The following is a 20,452-nucleotide window of genomic DNA, read 5'->3' as shown; positions in this document are numbered from 1 at the left end:
CATCGTCTGAAACACAGAGGATCAGCTTCAGGAAAAATAGAGGCTAATCTTGAGGGAGTATAATACCATCTAGATATACCTTTTAGACTTGCTTCCGTTAAAGTAGTATTCAAGATGTCTTTGAAGGAGTTGAAGCTTGCCTTCTGCCAGACCCCCAGGTCCCACTGGAAGTCAGACTCCCAGGAATGCATGTAGGATGACTAAGTAGTTTGAGAGGTAAGTGACAAGTAGACTATAGAGACCCCCCTTCTGGTCCATGGCCTGACCACACCATAGCTCATAATCAGTGAACCGAGGAGGTAAAGGTTTGTCCTTCCAAATAGTGTTTAAGAAATGAGAAATCTGACCAAACCTAAATCTTTCAGAAGTGGGTAAGTTGAGATTTTTGGTGCAGTGGGTGAGGGTGATAGGACCTGCAGCCGTAAAGAAGTGTCTGATTCAGTACAGTCCCTTATCCAACCACCATTTAAATGCCAGGATATTCCTTCCCAGGGGAAAGTCTGGATTGTTGAAGAGGTGGGTCAACGGTTTATATGCTGACAGATAATAGAAAGACTATGGAGTGGACTTTATAGGCACACGAATAGATTTTCTAAAAATGATAAAGTTGATTTATTGAATACAAAATTCGTATAATACAAGCAAAAAATACAGGTACAGACATATAAAATTCAGTAGGGTTAATATTATATATCCCGCACACAACCTTCACCCTACTTCATACAATACGTTGAACTGGTGGTGTGACCAGCAGTATGGAAATTGAAATTCCCGTTGTGGTGATTCTGTTAGAGGTGTAGGCAAGCAAACTTGCAGGTCAGGTTGTGAGTCGGGGTATACATGAACTTTTAGTTGCTCGACATGTTGCACATGGGAGCACGCTTCCTCAGGAGCACATGAAATTTATGCATAAAAAAGACGCGAGACAGGAAGTATCAGTAAAAGCTAACAAGCACGGTTTCCTGGGTCTCATCCAGAGACCACAGAATGTATAGCGATGCGGTACTAGCAGGTAGAGAATACTAGTTGGTAACCTAGTATAGGTGTAGTTTGGTGGTCTGCTTATACAGCATGAAGGTAAAAATTAACACCTTGGAGAGGTAACCCTCTACAGGGCTAGACCGTGGACACCATGTATTCAACCTGATAACTAATCACGTCTGCCAGCTTTGATTACTTCCTGAACCTCTCCTTCAGTGAAGGGAGCTTCCAGTATGTCTCTATGTTCTGCAGAGAGAGACAGGATGGGGAGGCTATCTAGATACTCGGAGATGGAAGCGTTATCTTTGGCTTTGTGGGGTCCGTATAGGTTGGTGTAAAAGTCATGGAAAACCTCGAGGATTTTTGAGAGGTTGGCTGTGGTGCCTTGGCCAGGGACTCTAATCTTTGGCATTACGAAAGACCGAAATCGGGGAGTTAGTTTCAAAGCCAGCATGGCTCCCAATCTGTCCTCCTGGGTATAAAATCTGCTTTTGCTCCAGCGGATTTGTTTTTCAGCTTTGACCATGAGGGCTAGGTTGAGCTCCAGCCTGGTCTTGTCAAGTTGAGCCAATAAAGAGGGAGAGGGGTGCAGTTTGTGTTGGGTTCCTAATGAGGTGTACTCCTCATCTAATCTCTTTATGTCGGCTCCCCTTTCTCGTTTTATTTGAGTGGTCATCTTAATGATTTCCCCTCTGATGTATGACTTGTGGGCTGCCCACAAAGTTTCTGCGGATGTACCATCAGTCTCATTAAGATTGAAGTATTCCTTCAGGGATTTATCTAGCATGGTGACTCTCACTGGGTCTGAGAAGAGAGACTTGTTCAGTCTCCAGTATCCTTGGCCTGGTCTCGAGTGTTGCAGGGGCAGCATCAGGGTAACCAAAGAGTGGTCGGACAGGACCGTGTCTTTGATTTGTGAATTATTGATGAGAGGGATAGTGTGGGTCTGGACTAGGAGGTGATCAATCCTGGCGTATAAATTGTGATTGCTGGAGAAGTGAGAGAAGTCCCGTTCAGCGGGATTTAATTCTCTCCAGATGTCAGCCATGCCACGGGCATGAATGAGTTTGGCAATCTTAAGGCTCTCTTTAGTTGGGCGGGTCATTTGGGAGGTGGGAGGTCTAGATCTATCCAGACCCTGATCAAAAGCTGCATTGGAGTCCCCCCAAAGATGACCGTACCCTCCATGATGGGGCAGAGGGAATCAAAGAGGTGTTTGAAAAAAGCAGCTTGACCCTTGTTAGGGGCGTAGTAAGAGATCAAAGAGTAAAGATGACCCTCGATGGTTCCTTTAACTAGAATGAATCTACCCTCTGGGGTAGTGTCAAAGATCCAGTTAAAGTTACAAGATTTTGCAAATATAATGGCCACCCCTTTAGTTTTATTTTCAGCGCTGGTGAGAACAAAATTAGGGAAGTGAGAGTGGAGGAATTTGGGACTGTACTGAGCCAGAAAGTGAGTTTCCTGAAACGTGACAATAACTTGTTTGGAGGATTTAAAAAGGTTAAACAACTTTCTCCTTTTGAGCGGGGAATTTATGCCCTGGACATTGTAAGTAGCTATCTTTAAAGCATTTTGCGTGTGGTCAGCCATGGAACCATAGATGAGGGGCGCCAAAATGCCCACCGCTACTTACCTCTGGGAGTCTGTTCCGGCATATGGGAGTAAACGGGAGTTCTGGTCTGCTCCAATAAGGTCTCTTAGATTGTGTAGGCCAGGCGAATACCCAAACTGAAAGGAAGAAGAAGGTTAGTTGATGCTCCAAAGAAGAAGGATAAGAGAGAGGGAAAGGGAAGAGGGATAGAGGGGGTGTGTGGGAACCCCAGGAGGAGAAAAAGAACATAGAGGACATCTCACACATAGGAGTGAGAGAATTTTGACAAACACAAATCTCCATGCCAAACGAGGCCTGGAGGTCCTATCCCCCCAGGAGTCTAAGGGATAGGAGGAGGTGCATGTGAGCCACCCCAGACCAGGGCGCCCTGGAAAAGTGAAAAAATAACTTTGAAAAACCTTAATACATGGCATTGAGGTGATCGGGTCAATGTCAACAAAGCCGTAAACAAACACTAGTAACTAATGTAGTGATAAGGGGGGTTCAGTTGACTCAAAGATCCCTGCTCATCACAACCCCCCCTCATCCCACCAAGTGACATGAGGAGGGGGAGAGAGCCTCATGGGCTCCTAAGCTGAGCCGATTTCAGAGGAAGAGTCACTAAGTAGTTCAGGACGGCTTGTCCATCACATCCAAAGTTGAAAGAGGGTCTCTGGAAGTCTCGTTGCTGAAAGTAAAGGGAAGATTGAAAACTGCAACATAACTGTTAATGAGGCACCGGATGAGCGCCAAGATAACAGATCCTGGGATAAGGGAGAAAGTCAGTCTTGGAAGAAAGAAGATCAGTTAATCTCTTTGGCCTGTCTCCAACTAGGATATAAACTCTGCGTCAGGCGGGAATTCATGGAGGGCCATTATGGGAAGATCTGCTAGCCTTGGACTTATTCCAAAGGGAATTCAGAGGGCTTACTGGTGGCGGTCGATTGTTAGAGCCTGTGGAGGGGGAAGAGGTTTCCGTGTCCATCTCCTAGGAGATTATCTTCAGGCTGAGGAGGAGCTTTTCACCCGTGGTGAAGTTGGAGAAGGATTGGTGCTGGCCTTTAAATGTGAATTTCACTGCGAATGGAAAAGCCCATCTGTATTTAATGTCTCTCTGTGTGAGTAATGTAGAAGTGGTTTCAGGGTTCTTCTGCGTTGGATAGTAGAAGGTGCTAGACATGTGCAGGATGAAAAAATGTGTTTAGTTTCGTTTCGTTATTAAACTAAATGAGTTTAGTTAAATTTGTTGCACTTGCACTTGTTACATTAGTTTTCGGGATTCGTTTAGTTTCGTATTCGAATTCGAAAAAATTTGCCCGCATTCGAAAAAACTATCAAATTCGAAAAAAATTCTACCGCATTCGAAAAAATTTGACTGAATTTGAAAAAGTAAACCATATATAACCATTTTGCGAAATTGGAAATTTGTATAGAATGAAACTGAATTTGAATAGAAAAGATTAGAATAGAATCGAAAATACTAGAAAAGAATAGCATAGAAAAACAATAGCACAGAGCAGAAAACAAAAAATATTTTATATATATATATATATATATATATATATATATATATATATATATATTAATAAAACATCTTCTGAAATTCAAATTTCTTATAGAATGAAATCGAATTCCAATAGAAAAGATTAGAATAGAATAGAAAATAATATAAAAGAATAGCATAGAAAAACAATAGAACAGAATTGAAAAAAATATCATATATTTTATATATATATATATATGTATATATATATATATATATATATATATATATATATATATATATATATATATATTTCATTCTATATGATATTCGAATTTTGGAAGATGTATATGTATATATAATATTTTTTTATTATGTTCTATTGTTTTTCTAGTCTATTCTTTTCTATTCAAATCTTTCCTATTCAAAGTCATTCTATACAAAATTCGAACTTCAGAAGCCATGTTCCGAAATTCGAACTTTGTATAGAATGAATTTGAATTTGAATAGAAAAGACTATTATAGAATAGAAAATAATAGAAAAGAAAAGAAAAGAAAAGCATAGAAAAAAAATAGAACAGAATAAAAAAAATATTTATTATATATACAGTGGGACGGAAAGTATTCAGACCCCCTTAAATTTTTCACTCTTTGTTATATTGCAGCCATTTACTAAAATCATTTAAGTTAATTTTGTTCCTCATTAATGTACACACAGCACCCCATATTGACAGAAAAACACAGAATTGTTGACATTTTTGTAAATTTATTAAAAACGAAAAACTGAAATATCACATGGTCCTAAGTATTCAGACCCTTTGCTCAGTATTTAGTAGAAGCACCCTTTTGATCTAATACAGCCATGAGTCTTTTTGGGAAAGATGAAACAAGTTTTTCACACCTGGATTTGGGGATCCTCTGCCATTCCTCCTAGCAGATCCTCTCCAGTTCTGTCAGGTTGGATGGTAAAGGTTGGTGGACAGCCATTTTTGGGTCTCTCCAGAGATGCTCAATTGGGTTTAAGTCAGGGCTCTGGCTGGGCCATTCAAGAACAGTCACGGAGTTGTTGTGAAGCCTCTCCTTCATTATTTTAGCTATGTGCTTAGGGTCATTGTCTTGTTGGAAGGTAAACCTTCGGCTCAGTCTGAAGTCCTGAGCACTCTGGAGAAGGTTTTCGTCCAGGATATCCCTGTACTTGGCCGCATTAATCTTTCCCTCGATTGCAACCAGTCGTCCTGTCCATGCAGTTGAAAAACACCCCCACAGGATGATGCTGCCACCACCATGCTTCACTGTTGGGACTGTATTGGACAGGTGATGAACAGTGCCTGGTTTTCTCCACACATACCGCTTAGAATTAAGGCTAAAAAGTTCTATCTTGGTCTCATCAGACCAGAGAATCTTATTTATCACCATCTTGGAGTCCTTCAGGTGTTTTTTTAGCAAACTCCATGCAGGCTTTCATGTGTCTTGCACTAAGGAGAGGCTTCAGTCGGGCAACTCTGCTATAAAGCCCCTACTGGTGGAGGGCTGCAGTGATGGTTGACTTTCTACAACTTTCTCCCATCTCCCGACTGCATCTCTGGAGCTCAGCCACAGTGATCTTTGGGTTCTTTGTGAAATTTTTTTGTAACCTTGGCCAGATCTGTGCCTTGCCACAATTCTGTCTCTGAGCTCTTCAGGCAGCTCCTTTGACCTCATGATTCTCATTTGCTCTGACATGCACTGTAAGCTGTAAGGTCTTATATAGACAGGTGTGTGGCTTTCCTAATCAAGTCCAATCAGTATAATCAAACACAGCTGGACTCAAATGAAGGTGTAGAACCATCTCAAGGATGATCAGAAGAAATGGACAGCACCTGAGTTAAATATATGAGTGTCGCAGCAAAGGGTCTGAATACTTAGGACCATGTGATATTTCAGTTTCTCTTTTTTAATAAATCTGCAAAAATGTCAATAATCCTGTGTTTTTCTGTCAATATGGGGTGCTGTGTGTACATTAATGAGGAAAAAAATGAACTTAAATGATTTTAGCAAATTGCTGCAATATAACAAAGAGTGAAACATTTAAGGGGGTCTGAATACTTTCGGTCCCCACTGTATATATATATATATATATATATATTTATATATATATATATATATATATATATATATATATATATATATATATATATATATAAATATATATATATATATATATATTTATATAATTTATATATATATATATATATATAAAAATATATATTCTATTGCTTTAATATTTTATATTCTATATATTTATATATTCTATTCTATCTATAATCTATTATTTTATATTTTTTAGAAAATCAATTTCTATTTTTTTTCAATTCATTCCGAATTTGTTTTCAAATTCGTTCACTTTCGGATTCGTTTAAATTCGTTACTTTTGTAATTCGGAAATTCTGATGCATACGAATTTCTGAATAATGAAAAATTCGTCCAAATTTCTATTCAGAAAGAAACGAAAAGCACATGCCTAGAAGGTGCAAGGTCTGCAAAAATCAGCACAGGGTGACCTTGGCATGTCACCTGGGGCAGGGCTCGTGACTGCTTCATTATCGCATCCTTGACTGCATAAAAGTGGGGTTTGGCAATGATGTTCCTGGTTGAGCCATCCTTCCTGGGGGGGCCGAGTGCTCTATGGGCTCTATCCAGCTCCAGACGGAGGGGCGGGATGTTCGGGATCAGCATTTTCATTAGGTCTTGTGTCGCCGCTGTGACATCCAGGATAGATTCAGGTAGGCCTCTAATCCTGAAGTTGTACCTCCTGGACCTATTCTCTAAATCATCAATGTGGGATACAGCAGTGTCCAATTGATCTTGGAGGGTTTGAATGAGATCAGAGTTTTGATGTGAGGCTGCAGCAGTCTGATCCAGCTTAGTTTTAATTGCCTCCATCCTGGAGCCTATGTTCTGAAGCCCTGCTTTAATTTCCCCAGTGATTTTAGCTGCTGTGGAGGCTAGCCCCTTATCCAGGTGAGCAGACAGTTTGAGGTAAAGATCTTCAACATTAAAAGGATAGTCTTGGGCAGGGACATCTTGGTGGGGAAAGTCCGTGTATTCAGACATTGCTGGCCCTGCGGAGGGAGAAAGCCTGGTCTCCTAATGAGTGGCTGAGTAGGGACTCTGTGGAGGCCGGGGAGGGTATCATGTCCTGCTGGCATTGTCTGTGGGGCCCTGGGGGGAAGTGTAGGAGGGCTGGGGAGAGGATATGCCTGTGTTCCAGCCATAGGCGTGCGCAGCCTATTGCATTAGGGTGTGCACCCCAAAACTCAAACACACATGCGTATGTATACTATATATATACACACACACACACACACACACACACACACACATATACTGTATATACACACACAAATACTCACATATATGTACATAAAACCACCTATTTATGTGCCTGCCTAACCCAAGTGCCTTTGTTCAACTTTTTATTAAAATATAATAAATGCATAGAGGTATAACTCCTGCTAGCGGCTGAAGGGTTAAAACCGGCCATGTTGCGGTGCTGCCAAAGCTCTTTGCAGGCGCTGTGCCAGCGCTGCCAATTCATTCCAATGGGCATTGGGCGGTTTAGAAGCAGTGTATACAGCGCTACCACACCACCCCAAAGATGCTGCTTGCAGGACCTTTCCTAACGTCCTGCAAGCACACTGCCCCTGTGTGAAAGCACTCAGGCTTTCACACTAAGGAGGCAGTTTTCAGGCACTTTACAGGCGCTATTTTTAGCACTAAAACGCCTGAAAAATACCCTAGTGTGAAAGGGGTCTTAAAGCGGAGTTCCACCCTAAAGTGGAACTTCCACTCATCTGATTCCTCCCCCCTCCAGTGCCACAATTGGCACCTTTCAGGGGGGAGGGGGGTGCAGATACCTGTATAATACAGGTATCTGCACCCACTTTCGGGAATAGCTAGCTGCAGATGCCTGACCCCCCCCCCCCCGTTGTGGTCTGGGAAACACACAGTTCCCACAACACAATGGGGACCAGTGAAGACGCGCAGGGTGACAGTAAAGCCGCAACGCTTCACTTCCTGATTCCCTGACCGAGGATGGCGGTGGGGGCAGCTGAAAACCGAGCAATTGCTCGTCATCTGCTGCCGACATCGCGGGCGCCCTGGACAGGTAAGTGTCCATTTATTAAAAGTCAGCAGCTGCAGTATTTGTAGCTGCTGGCTTTTAATATTTTTTTTTAAGGTGGAGCTCCGCTTTAAGTTACTGGCTGTGGTCACACTCCAGCCTCCCTATCATACCATACAGGGTTAATGTCCCTGTATGGTATGTGATGATGTCATGGCTTTGGGGTGAAGGAAGAGACATTAGAGTCAGGTAAGTGAAAGAGGTTACCCCCCTCCCCTCCCCCCACACACTGCAAGGATAGACTTTTTTACTGTCCTGGAGTTGGGCTGTATTATTATGATAAGAGTTTTTGATAGGTTAGGAATTTCTGGGACTTCAGAGGTGCTACATAGATGTATTCCATACACACACACATATTATATGTTATTAAAAAAAAACATTTTAACAGGATATAATGTGTATGTGGAATACATTTATGTAACACCTCAGAAGTCCCAGGAATTCCTAACCTGTTCAAGAATGTTACTTTCTCTTTCAGTAAACCTGTTCTGCAAAGTGCATAGAATTGTATAGTGGAAGGCAGAGAAGGTCAGTACTCACAGGTCTCACAGGTAAAAGGCTGCTATGTGTCCTCTGAGCTCTTCCATCAACCCCAGGGAGAGCTGTGCTGTGTGCTGGACAGGAGGAAAGAGATCGAGGGTTCACTCTGTGATGATCTCTTCCTGCTCCTCCCACCTGTACTGGAGCTGTGAAAGCCCCGACTCAGCCAGATAGGAACCCGAGGAGGAGAGAGACAGTTTTCATCCAAATGCTGTATCAGAGAGGAGATTATCAAGCTGTCTTCTAGCACACAGGGCATAGGATGGGCATAGGATGGTGGGTGACTCCTGTAAGGACTGCAGCCACAGCTGTAAAGTAAGCAGTCAGGAATTATCCGATGCTCTCTGGAGTTTACAGGCTTTATCTCTGACAGCTGGCGGCGGAGTGATATTCAGCTGACAGGGATGCTGTAGCCGGAACTACAGAGTCAGCATCGGAAAATGCGGCTGACTGACTGATTACTCCGCAGCCAGTGGCTGCAGTTCCCGCAGGAGTTGTACACATCCATGACAAATAGTCTAACTCGCAGCAGTGTCATTTAGAAAAAAAGAATTCTCACACATACACATTTTAGCAGCAAAAAAGCCCTGGGGTGTGTTGGATGTGCCTGGGCATTAGGGTGTGCCCAGGCACACCTGGCACACCCTGTGCGCACGCCTATGGTTCCAGCTGACCTTCCATGAGGGAGACACGAGGCTGAGTGGCTGTGTCTGCCGTGGCAACCATCCTGGTACACCCAGGCCGGGTGGAGGCATAGAAGGCCAGCTCTAGATTACGCCTGGAAGCAGGGTTTAACATGCGGGGGTGCTCTCCGGTGGTGCTGGGGTCCGGTCGCCTCAAAAGATCGGGCTGATTGTGGCTAGAGTGGGTGCTGTGGGCGCCGCTGGTCTGAGGTGGTGCGGAGCTCCATGCTCAGTTCGCCATCACGGATCCCTCGCGCATGCGCACTCATGGTAGGAATTTTAAGGACCTGACTGTTCTAGCCATTGAATCCATACTCATGGGTGGCATGACGGAGACCGAAAGATTACTGCGTCTATGCCAATGCAAAACCATGTGGTTATATAAGCTCAATACTTTTTTCACCCAACGAGTCGAATGAGGTACTAGAAGTCCGTACAGTCATTTAATATACCTTAGCTGTTTTCATCTGTTTATTGCATTTTCAGAGACATAGACATAATCTGTGTTTTTAAAATTGTTTTTTATTATTCATGATTAATCTTTAGTTTCCCCTTTTTTGTATATATACATATATTTATAGTACATTTCTCTCGGAAACCATATGTTTTTTCCTCCACCATGGGATCGTGTATGTTTTTATATTTTATAACATACACACATATATTTGAAATTTTTTTTTATGTATGCGTATTAATATTATTTGTATTTTTAATTATTATTATTTTTTTGGGGTTTTTTTGGCATCATTATTTTTTAATTCTATTTAAATTTTTTTTTCATTTTTTTTATTTGTATTAATTTTTTCATATGTTCTTTTTCTTTTTCTTATTTTGATTTTTATGATTATTATTATTATTATCATTAATATCATCACTTTTCAACAATACATTCATAATATATATATATTTCTTCTTGATAAAGTATTGTTCACTAGGTAGTGTTATTATCCACTTGGGTGGGTGGGGCCTCATGGATGACAGGGGCTGTTAGCTCCTCCACCCTCCGGCTCTTACACTTTCAGTTTCTTTCCCCTATTTAATTCCCACACACACAGCTGACTAATCAGATAACCAAAAGAAGGGGCATGTCCCCAAAACATGTAGTGTCTCCAGTCGGCGATGTGTGACTTTCTTTGCTCCTTTGGCATCAGCAGCTCCTGATCAGCCCCAGCAGCAGGGTTTGCCCATAGTCTTCGGATCCCCTTGGCCAACTTCCGCCAGGCTGTGATGCCATTTCTGGGCATCGTACACAGTTCGAATGGCCGCTGGACACTGGCCCCAACAGTTCCTGTGCCCACAGATTGGTTTCCCCTTCATCGGACCCCTGGCCCCACAGTCCTGGACGGGCCCCCTACCAGTGGCACTCCTGTATTCCTTGTTCCACGGCTTTGTGCTGGATTTCCCTGAGCCCGTATCATCCATGCGGCTCCAGCCTCCGGGTACTGTCAGCTTTTCAATCCAAGTCTCTGCATGACTATCAACTGACTGCTGTATGCCTTGGTGAACAGCTTTATATATTTTTTAACAATAATACAAAGTTTTTACTTTGCTTCTGAGGGTTCTATTTATGTCTGTTGATCAGCGCTGTTCACCCCTTGGATTGTATTCAGAAAATAAAAACCCACTTCTTGCTTCACGCTCCAGTCTCTGGTGTCTTTGAAATGTGTCCTTGAGGCTCCACCACCTAGTTCATGTGAGTCCTTCTGTAATAAAAAAAACAAAAACAAATTAATTTTCTATTTTTCGTTAGGTACCTAGCAACTGGTAATACATTTGCCAGCTTCCATTATGAGTTTAATTTGGGAAAATCTACTGTGAGCACAATTGTGCGGGACACCTGTATCGCCATCTGGGAGGTCCTAAAAGATGTGAGAATGAAAAAAACAAAGAGGAATGGAACACTAAAGTGGAGTTGTTTTGGGAGCACTACAACTTCCCTAACTGTGTTGGTGCTATAGACGGCAAGCACATCAGAATTGTGAGGCCAGTTGGTAGCGGGACAAGGTTTTTTTAATTATACATTTTTTTTTTTGTTCATTCTGCTGGCAGTAGCTGATGCAAATTACTCCTTCACCTACAGCAATATTGGTTCGTCTGGGAGCAGTTCTGACTCCAGTGTTTTTTCTCACGCAAGTTTTGGAAAAATGATTCAGGAGAACACTCTCGACCTCCTAAATGACCGACCACTCCCTGGAACATCTCAACCCTCGCTCCAATTTCTCTTTGTTGGTGATGTGGCTTTCGCTCTTTCTGAAAACATGCTCCGTCCATATGCTAATCGGTCACTGTCTATGGAAAAAGAGTTTTTAATTATCGGCTAACAAGAGTGCGACAAGTTGTGGAGTGTAGTTTTGGAATCCTGGCAAATAAATGGCGATTTCTTCACACCCCCAATAACTCTAACCATGAATAATTGCCATTAAAGCTGCCTGTGCACGCCACAATTTTGTTCGGGCTAGAGATGGATACCTGTTCGAGGACTCGTTGATGGATGACATGGAAGGCACAGAGTGGACCAGCACAAGGGGCAATTATAGAGGGGCCAGCATCCGTGAGGAATTCACAGACTAATTTATGAGTCCTACCAGTCAGGTATCATGGAAGCTTGATGCCATTGAATAAAGAGAAACAACATCTTTTTTCTGTCAATGCTGCATGGTTTATTATTTGTTATTTTTTTTAATAAATTTGCTAAAGTTATATTGTTCAACAGTGCGTCATGTATTTTTGCACTTTCTGTGTCAACATACTGAGCATGCATTATCATTCCATAACATTGGATATAAAAAAATATTGCGCTAAAAAATTTATAAATTGAGCTGCAACTACAAAGTGTTATACGACACCAATCAGAAATACAAAACAAACAAGTCAGTATAGAAAGAAGTGGTATTAAAGCTCCCAGTGATAGGTACCGCAAATCACAGTAGTGATACTACATACATTGAATCAAAATAATTGAAGTGCAAATTAAAAATGCTGTAAACTATACCTAAACCTAATTAAGATACGTCAAAGAACAAATAATATAATTGGAAAAATGTGCAAATATGGAAAGAAATTCAATTAAGAATGTCCATAAACTTGGTGAAATAAAAAACAGAAAATATATATACATATATTAAATAATTAAAAAAATATAAATGAGTCCATAATGCAAAATACAGATCCCAAGGTGATGCGTAGTGACATTCCACACTGTAGTCACAGGTGCAAAGATGAAGCCTCCACCCCGGAAAATACCGCCACTTACCAGAAATCGTTGGTCCCTTATTACAGGGGACCACACTGAACAGGTGGCTGTAACCCCAGCCTGGGATCTCACAGGCAGGCACTGGATACTTTGGCGTCAATGGGGATTGTCAGCAGAAAACTCAGCAGGGCAGTATTATCACCAAAAAGACAACAACAAAGAGCTCCACATAGTGTAAATCCTTTAACATTTGATCAAATATAAAAAAGGGGACAAATGAACACTTACAAATCAGCGGAAATGTATAGGCAAAAGACAATAAAAGTGAGCTGGCCGTCTTCCAAACAGCCCGTAGCTTCCGGGACTGAACGTGCAGCGGTGACGTCAGGACGTAGCTCCTTCTCCCTACGTCGTTTTGTCACTAGCGGATGTGGTCACGGTCCTGACGCACCGCTTAAATACACACTACCAGCCCCGCCTCGATCTGGGTCTCGAGGCAGGAACCACTGGGCGCCATCCCACCTAAGGGAAAAACTAAGGGCAAATATATCAGTATGCCTAAGGAACCCATAATATGGTTAAAAGTACACATCAATTAAAAGTGTGACACGTTAAAAAGCCAAGGTACACCAAAAAGATTTTAAAATGTTTGGAAAACATCTGATGTGTGACTTGGGGGGGGGGGGGTAAAAAATTACCATGTATTAATAATCCAATGCTAAATAAAAATGTAATTAAAAAAGGCCTACTGACACTGCGAATGCAGTATAGGTTGAAAATTGCAGTCACTAGAAAAAAACCTAAGCAAGCCTTAAATGAAAATAACTCAAAGGATTGAATTGAAATATTATTACATTATTAAAACCATAAGAGCCATGTAAGGGCTGAAAATAATCTACAAAAATAATAATATCTAAAGGAAAGGGGAAAAAATTGGTATCAGTATCTCCCTAAGTGGGAAAGCTCCCCGCCATTCTCCCTGAGCCACTCAAAGGCAAAGGGCATTCGAAGTGGTAAGGGAAACAGATTAATAATGTCCAATGGAAACACCACCGGGTACCTCTAACAATAAACAACCAAAAAGGTTTACAGTTACAGTGCATAATTAAAAAATAACGTAAATCAACATGTATGTAACTAAGATAAATCTGTAATAAATACACAAACATATTACTAGAATCATAAGTGAACATTTAAATAGCACAAAATCACTAAGAATTGTCAATGAAGGAATTCACGTCAACTTCGATGTTAAGGCCAAACGGGGTATAGCTTTTAATCTTATGAACCCAAGCCATCTCCAACCTTGAGATGCTCCTGACCAAAACACTACCCCTCCAGTGTGGCCTAAACCTATCAATCCCCAAAAAGATAGTACCAGATGGATCCCTTTTGTGAAAGGAGAGGTAGTGTTTTGATACAGAGTGTTTGGTAAATCCTCTTCGTATATTATTAATGTGCTCATTTAATCGCACTTGTAAAGGTCTCTTGGTCTGGCCCACATACTGCAGGCCACACGGGCACTGCAGCATATAGACGACCCCAGATGTAGAGCAAGTAATGAAGGGCTCAATAACAAAAGATTTTGAGGTACAGGTAGAGGTAGAACTGACAGTCCTTCTAGTCCTACATCCATTGATTGAACAAACCTGACACCTCCTACACTGATAATACCCTGTTAGTTCGGAGAAAAAAACAGACCTAGGGGTAGGGGGATTAAGAATGTTGGGTGCCAGTTTATCTTTAAGGGACGGTGCACCCATAAAAACCACCTGTGGTTTGTCAGGTAAGATAGATGTCAGCACCCTATCATTTTTGAGAATATGCCAATGTTTATTGATAATATGTTTAACCCTAGAGTGTTGACAAGAGAAGTTGGTAATGAAGGGACAGCAATAAGAGGCATCAGCTGGATCCTCAGCCCGCACAACGAGTAGGTCTTTCTGATCCACATTCCCCACTTGGTCCAAGGTGCTAGCCATAAAATCAGGGGCGTACCCCTTGGCCAGAAACCTCTGGGTTATTACTTGTGCCTGAGTTTGGAAAGTATCAGCATCAGTACAGTTACGTTTTAGTCCGAGAAACTGACTCTTAGGTACAGACCTGAGCCACGAAGAGTGGTGACAGCTATCATTGGGAATAAATGAATTTCTATCCGTGGGTTTAAAGTATGTGGAAGTAACAAACTCATTGTTGCGTATAGAAATCGTGAGGTCCAAAAAATGAATCTGCTCTAAACTGGCCTCATAATTAAGATGGATGCCTCTATTGTTATTATTAAGAAAACACATGAATTCGGATAGATCTGAATCAGTGCCGTCCCACAGGAGGAGGATGTTGTCTATGTAACGAACCCACAAGGTCACCTGGGGCCTTGGCTGGGCATAGACGACATCCTTCTCCCATTTGGCCATGAATAGATTTGCCAAACTGGGGGCGTACTTAGCCCCCATAGCAATCCCCCTGTCTTGACGGTAATATTGACCATCGAACCAAAAAAAGTTATGTAGCTGCATACTCTAACAAAGCCATAATAAATCCAATTTGTTCTTGAGGAAGGTTAGAAGACTGATTGAGGTACAGGGAAACGGCATCCAAACCCAACTGGTGAGGGATTACCGTATAAAGGGAAGTAACATCTGCTGTTACCAATCTGGTCCCTACACCCGGCTTGAGGTTAGAGAGAAGGTTAATGACATCCCGAGTGTCCTTGATATAGTAACGCATTGACCGTACTAAAGGTTGTAAAAAGAAGTCTATGTATTTGCCCACCCGGGAGGTAATGGAATCAATCCCACTAACTATGGGGCGTCCCGGGGGGCAAATAAGACTCTTGTGTATTTTTGGCAGATAATAGATTATCGGGATCCTAGGCACTCTAGGCACTAAAAATGCTCTTTCCTTTTTATTTAGGATATTAAGATTATAACCCCTAGTAACTAAACCTTCTAATTCAATCTCATATTTATCGTTGGGATTGGAATGCAATCGGGTATATGTAGTGCTATCCCCCAAAATGCGGTACATTTCCTGTATATAGTCATCTTTGTTAAGGATGACTATTCCGCCCCCTTTATCCGTGGGGTGGATGACCAAATTTTCATTTGCACATAGGGATTCTATACCCACCTCAATATCCTTCTTATTTTTAACAAACTTAATCTCCATATCTTCCAAAACCCTCAAGGCCAAGTCCCTGAAGACTTTTAATGAAGGAGATAAGTGACCAGGGGGGTTGAACAGGGACGCATTAGACAACCCTGAATGTAAGAAGCCAGCACTAGATGTCCTCGGAGGGTTAAATGGATTTGAAGCCATATATCTCTGGAAGTTAAGTTTACGGACATATTTATGGATGTCCATATATGTCTGAAACTTACTAATGTTACGAGGTGGTGCGAATTTCAAACCCTTGTCTAAGACTCTAATCTCGGAATCAGTTAAGGTTTGTGAACTAAGATTGAAAATGCCAGTGCCATCCACGTCCTTGGCCTTTTTGGACTTAATGCGCCTCCCCCCTCTAGTTCCTCTCTTAGTTCTACCAACCTTTTTGTTCCCTGGCTAGGTCTGGGAAAACCCCAGCTCTGTTGAACATGATCATCAGCATTACCTGTCCCAACGTAACCTGCATGGTTAGGTCCATACTGACCCCCAGAGTTGCCACCAACGTCCCTCATCACAGGAGGTGGTTGGTAAACACCCCCCTCAGGACCCTGTATATCTCTCAGAGGGGAAAAACTGTTCTGGACGGGTACATTAAAACCAGTGGCATAATCTTCCTCATAGTGCACTACATGTTGTTCACCATATGCATTAGGGTGAACATATCCAGGACCTCGAAGGTGAGGTGGAACGGGCATGCGGTAATCAGGATAACCACTATAAGGATATCCATTATTAAGGTAACCATTATTAGAGTTGGATGCAGAACCCCGCCCATGGAAGGGGGGTGGTCCCCGCATCCAACCCCTTCCACGACCCCGAGGAGGACCCTGAGGGCCATGGTGTGGTGGGCCATGTTTATAAGCCTGTGGGGGTAGCGATCCATCATACGGACGATTTCCACCATGAATAGAATTGTCATAATGGGAATAGGGAACAGAAGGGCGCCTGCCACTAACCCTCTGTGATTGTGATTGCGCCCCCACAGCAGTGGAGCGAACACGCTAGGGCAACATTACATTGGTGTTGGTCAGTGGGATTGGTGGTCAGTGGGATGCATGCCCTTACATTGGTGGTCAGTGGTTAGAATGCTCCTTACATTGGTGGTCAGTGGAATTGGTGGTCAGTGGGATGCATGCCCTTACATTGGTGGTCAGTGGGAAGAATGCGCCTTAAATTGGTGGTCAATGGGAAGAATGAAAAAATAGGAAGGAACCAGTGTTTGAGTTAGTCCTGGGGATTTCTGCCACATCCCATATATAAGGAAGAAGACCAAAATTGTGTATGCCCCAAGGGGGATATTACGGGCAGTGTATAACCAGGAAGGAATTTATAGGTGCAAATAGAGTACAATAATATTTTTTAAAAATGATCAAAAAGTTTTTATTGTTTGCAAAGTATACAAAATACATACGACATATAATAACTATAAGATCAAAGAGTGAAGAAGACAATGATTGATTATAATGCAACTGCTATAGCGTTGCAATGGACCACCCCAGCGGACTCAATGGTCAAACCGCTAGAGTGGAAATAAAACAACACAAGGCACCCTACATGTTTCGGAATGACATAGAAAGACTCAGTTATTTCTATAGTGTATGCTTCCTTCCTCAGGGGTTTCAAAAAGGCAGTTTGATGTATTTCTAAAAAGGGAAAGATATATATACATATGTGTACGTAAGTATATTTGGCACCTGCATATAACGTAACAAAAATTAAATTAGAAATTTATAGAGACTGTTAGCTTCCAACAAGGCACAAGGTCATCATAAAATCCCAATCTGAACAAGTATATACTCACAAAGCATTTGTCTCTTCATTACAAGTGCTGTACATAGGGATGTTGAGAGATGAGCTCCCATGTCCTTGGGTCCAAGGGGTTAATTTGATTTTCACAAATCACTACCACCAGAGAAAATGGTTGTTCTCAAGGGGTTGAAGGGGAAATCTTGGGTACTGCGCAGGGTGGGCTCTAGTGTCACCACCAAAAAGGACGGCAGGCCAGGGCTCACAAGAGCCACCACAGATAGGCAGAATAGGCATGTGTCTAAAAAGCAGTAAAAGAAAATAAAAGAAAATAACTAATGAGGAACACTGAACTCTGAAAGATCCCTCCTTTGTATCTTAAAACGGAATCTAGTATTGAAAGCCAATGTACTATCAAAAATACAGGCATGTGTCACAATTCAAAAGGATAAATGTAAATAGGGCATAGATGTCACAAAAAGGGATTTGAATTCCATAACTGACCTTTGTTGGTTGGTAGCGCTGAAGCACCCTGCAGGAAGGATAAGCTCCTCTCAGCTATGTAGCAGAGGAGTGTGTGTATTAGGTTGGAATTATATACCTGATGTTTAAAGGGTGGGGACACTAGGCAACCAATCATTGGCATGGATGATGAGTGTGAACTCAGGAGGAAGTAATCAGCTTGAATTCAGGGCAGACAAAAGGTTCCTACAAGCAATTAGCTGTGTATGTACACATAATGACGCCAGCCCATCGTGGCTCCTCGGCCTAAGCGGCGTCCAACGCCAGTGCGTCCACGAGCACGGTGACATCAGACGTCTACAGAGGCCGCCGACAGAGGGCAGCCTGGCAGAATGGGAATGAAAAGGCTCCCATTGCGCCGGCGCGAGACAAGGAGTCGGGCGCATGCGCACCAGTGCTGCTGGAAAAATGCCTCCATCCCCATGATGTGGAATCGTAGGCCTTTCCATGTCGGGGAGCACCGACGAGCCATCCTGGTGGGGACAATAGCAGAAACTGCACAGTAGCAAGCCCAAACATTGCAATATGGTTGTAAAAGAAAATATAGATTTAAAGAAAAATTAATTTTGATTAAAAAGGCTTGGACTGTCCGGACATGGGAATCCCATCTGTACAGTAGAAATGCAAGTAATAATTCCCAAAGGGAAAAACAATAGCAAAGGTATTTAATTCTCAGATATCACAATGCGAATAAACGTTTTGTTCCACAAAAAGAAACAGATAAATCAAATAGGTATCATAATACAAAATGTGCGTTTATATTCAACAATATGGTACAATACTTATTATCTGCTTTGTCTAAAAATACTTTCCTATATCAAGGATAGACATCCATTTAGACCCAATTGGAGAGGATTAGATGACATGATGAAATGTAATGACAATGGGAAAAATGCTCCTTACATTGATGGTCAGTGGGATTGGTGGTGAGTGGGATTGGTGGTCGTTGGGAAGAATGCTCCTTACATTGGTGGTCAGTGGGATTGGTGGTCAGTGGGAAGAATGCTCCTTACATTGGTGGTCAGTGGGATTGGTGGTCAGTGGGATGCATGCCCTTACTTTAGTGGTCAGTGGGAAGAATGCTCCTTACATTGGTGGTCAGTGGGATTGGTGGTCAGTGGGAAGAATGCTCCTTACATTGGTGGTCAGTGGGATTGTTGGTCAGTGGGATTGGTGGTCAGTGGGATGCATGCCCTTACTTTGGTGGTCAGTGGGAAGAATGCTCCTTACATTGGTGGTCAGAGGGATTGGTGGTCAGTGGGATGCATGCCCTTACATTAGTGGTCAGTGGGAAGAATGCTCCTTACAATGGTGGTCAGTGGGATGCATGCCCTTACATTAGTGGTCAGTGGTATTGGTGGTCAATGGGATGAAGAAATAGAAATATATTTACGTTTATGTTTGCGAACTTTAGGTGTGAAGGCTTCCCAGTCTGCATACAAACTTTTACAAATCTCATCCCAGCATCTGCTCTTCCGGGCACTATTTTTATATTCTGGTATACAGCTGTCCCATATATATGGCCTGGCACGGACAAGTCTGATGAGCTCCTCATTGTCAATGCCAGTGTTCCGATGACTGGGGGCTATGATCTTGTCTGTTTGCAGATGGACACAGGAAACAGGAAGTGAGGGAGAAGAACTGGGAGGAGGAGCAGGAGGTGAAGAATTTGCACATATCTAAACCAACAATGCGATTCCAGAACGATTTACATTGATGTCTATGGAGACTACATTTGCAGCGCAACGCTGTAAACTCGCACAGGATCCTTTTTATTATTGCATTCATAGAAGAATCACTGCACATAGATGTGAACGACCGTCATTGAAAACAATGACTTTTTGGATGACATGCGAATCTAGGTTTTTTTGTAGCGCATCGTATTCGTTATCAACTCGCACAATCTATCACTCAACCCCAACTGTCAATTCTCACTTATGTTGATTGCTCATACAATTAAAGGCAGGCAACATGATATCTCCTAAAGTGATTGTAAACATATTTTATTTTCTTAGCAAGACCCAATGGCTCCGGCTGCCTCCTCAAAGCCTTTGAGAGCATTGAGAGCAGCTACAGACCTGCACAGTGCTGGATTGAGTGAGGACCCAGGTAAGTATAAGGGAGGTTGAGGGGGCATACTGCTACTGAAATATTTTTTACCTTAATGCAGGGAATTCATTAAGGTAAAAAAAAAAGTTTAGGTTTTAGAACCACTAGAAGGAAAACATGCAGGTTAATTATGAATTATATATAATATTTCTAACAGTCACTTTTACAGCAGTCCATGAAAATCAGCAACAGATGGCAAACAGCCTTTCCAATAACTTATTCATGCTTACTCTTTTTTGTACAGTATCTGTGCAATAGTAATTATGTTCTCTAT

This window comes from Aquarana catesbeiana, linkage group LG09 (genome assembly GCF_042186555.1).
Source record: "Aquarana catesbeiana isolate 2022-GZ linkage group LG09, ASM4218655v1, whole genome shotgun sequence".
NCBI lineage: Eukaryota > Metazoa > Chordata > Amphibia > Anura > Ranidae > Aquarana > Aquarana catesbeiana.
Note: the sequence above shows the minus strand (reverse complement) of the source record.